The sequence below is a fragment of the Malurus melanocephalus genome, unplaced genomic scaffold (genome assembly GCF_030028575.1).
Source record: "Malurus melanocephalus ecotype Western Australia unplaced genomic scaffold, MMel_1.1 scaffold_386, whole genome shotgun sequence".
NCBI lineage: Eukaryota > Metazoa > Chordata > Aves > Passeriformes > Maluridae > Malurus > Malurus melanocephalus.
The window spans coordinates 25600-28121 of record NW_026623618.1 but is presented as its reverse complement, the minus strand read 5'-3'; positions in this window follow the sequence as shown (position 1 = coordinate 28121).

Here is a 2522-nt window from a genome sequence, read left to right as displayed (position 1 = left end):
ATCTTTGCTGCAAATTGGCCCAGCTATCGAGTTTTTCCTTGTACAGCTAAGTTACTGCCTTCTCTGTTGGCTAATCCAGGGCGGAAACTACAACAGAAGATAATTTTGCAGAGCTGGTGAGTCCCTATAAGCACAGCTAGTGAATCTGTCATCACTTGCTGTGTAGGAAGTCRGTTAGCTGAAGCATTGTTCTCTTATGTAACACAGGGAAAATGGCCCTGGTCCAGGTGATCCAGAAGCCTGAGGAGCCAGATCATCCTGTGATGTTGGCCTGATTAGCTGTAAATAATCCTGGCTCAACTCCTCTGTTCTGTGTCCACTGTTTTCGGTGAGGGGAGGGGGAATGCTGTGCGTTTCCTGGGTACTGGATAGCTCTGTGTTTATAAACTAGACTACCTAGGCCATGATCCATGCAAGARCTGCTTTTAGCACATGCACGGAACCAGTTGTGGGGGGAGAGGATGGTTTGTGAATACTTGTACAGAAGTGTCTGGATAATTAACTCAGCCATTAGGTAGGAGCATTTAAATCCTTGAAGACATTTTCTGTGCGAAATACAGGATAATCATCTCCTCGGGCACCCAAAAGAGACAGGTTAGATTCTGACTTCTGCCTAAATTGCACATCAGGAATTTAGGTGCTGGTTTTGAGTCTCACCCGGAATAATTCGTTGTGTGTCACAAGGATTTAAACCAAGTCTTACAGCCATCATCACATTGGCCCCCTTTACTGGCTCATCTGTCTCCACTGACAAGCTGGCGCRGTACATGAGGGCCCAGGTCAGTTTGTTCTTTTGGTCCCACAGGAACCAATGGCAATTAGAGGGGAGGGCAGGACACAGAGCCCAGTCACAGAGGGTATTCCGGGATAGCCGGGTCACTCTTTCAGGTGCTCTCATGACAGCGTGCTAAGCCGTGCGTATTAGTTAACCTTTCCCATAGCTGCTGTATGTGAAAGGTCTTTGATCTGTGAATGAGCCCAACACATGGTGCTTGTTCACTGTGTGTTAACAGCAGAGATATTATTTTTAGCTCCCAAATTCTTTTTCTTCACTATTAGAGCTGAAAGACCTTTTGTCCTTAAGACAGGCAACTTTTCACAACAGTGTATTTGGGACAATGTGCTACATAAAGCCGACACTTCTATTGGGAACAATTTTTTTTCAGAGTGGGTAAATGTCTTTTTAAATAGCCATTAAAAAAATYTAAATGAAGTACTCGTGTTTTATAAAGTTCTAAAAAGAACTGTTGTCTTTGGAACATGTAATTTACAGATCTCACTGCAGTAATCCTTGATTTGGAACAATTACTGCACTAAGTAGTTGCCTTTTTTCCCCTTTAGAAAACAAAACCAAACCCCAAACCAAAAGCCAGACAGGTTTCCAGCAAAGGCTGGGATAATTGAATAGAAACATAGCCAAGTCTTGCAAAACTCCGGTATACAGTTGCTGTTCTCTCAAGAGATATTTTCTTCACCATCTGAGAGCCTGGTCATTTGTTTATCTTTCTTTTTTTTTAACATAATCACTAGTTGCTAGAAATAAAGATTGCAAGAACTAATATGCTGGTTACAGCCTTAAAACTGGGCTTGTGTGCAGTGCACCCTGGTTTAAGAGGAAGCTGTTTTATAACATTTTTRATTATGGAATTTCTTATGCAACAGAGTTAAAGGGTCATTTATAAACAATCCAATTCCAAAGCTTCCTTAGGCAGTAATTGACCTATGTAATTTCTTGTAGCTTAAGCTTGACTCAGTCCAGTTTCACACCAAACAATATTTGGGAGCTAGAATACAAGGACTGCAGATTCAATGTACAGTTTATAATATTTCTTTTGCATTCCCAAATCAGTGGGCTAGTTTATCTATGGCTCCAGTGTTTGTTTTTTTTTAAATCCCTTAGCAGAAGTGAGGCAGCTGTGCTGCTTGCTGTGGCAGGACCATCTCGCAGGCAGCACTGGCAGTAGGCAGGTCATGCCGACCCTGGATCTCAGAGCATGAAAGCAGGCCTTCCACAGCTGATTCTGCAGCCAGCTTCAGTCCCTGGCTCTGAGATAATTTATACAGCTATAAGAAATTTACCTGTAGGTGTCTACCTCTTGTGTGGGCATGGGCTGYGTCCAGAAAGAAGGGAAGGAATCCATATTCCTAATCATCAGCTTAAACCACTGCTCSTTCACTAAGATTTGCTAGGAAAATGAAGATGGAGGGATCCTTAGTACTTCCCTTTAGGCCAAAGCAAACTGAGCAGCACAAGGGAGCATGGAGCTTCCTCATTCCTTATTCCTGGTATGAAACTGAGRCTTCTGCTCACTTTTGAAGAGAAAGTCATTTTCCAAAATCACTTCAGATAAGCAAAGAGCCAAACAGACACATTGCATTTCCTGGAAGAGAAGACTGAGCCAAAAGTCTTCAGCCTTACAAGTGACTGTACCTTCCTGGGCTTGCTTTTACTTTTGAGGAATTCTAGCACAAACCATTCTCTTTTTTCCTTTTTTTCAGCACATTTTTAAGACAGTTGACTT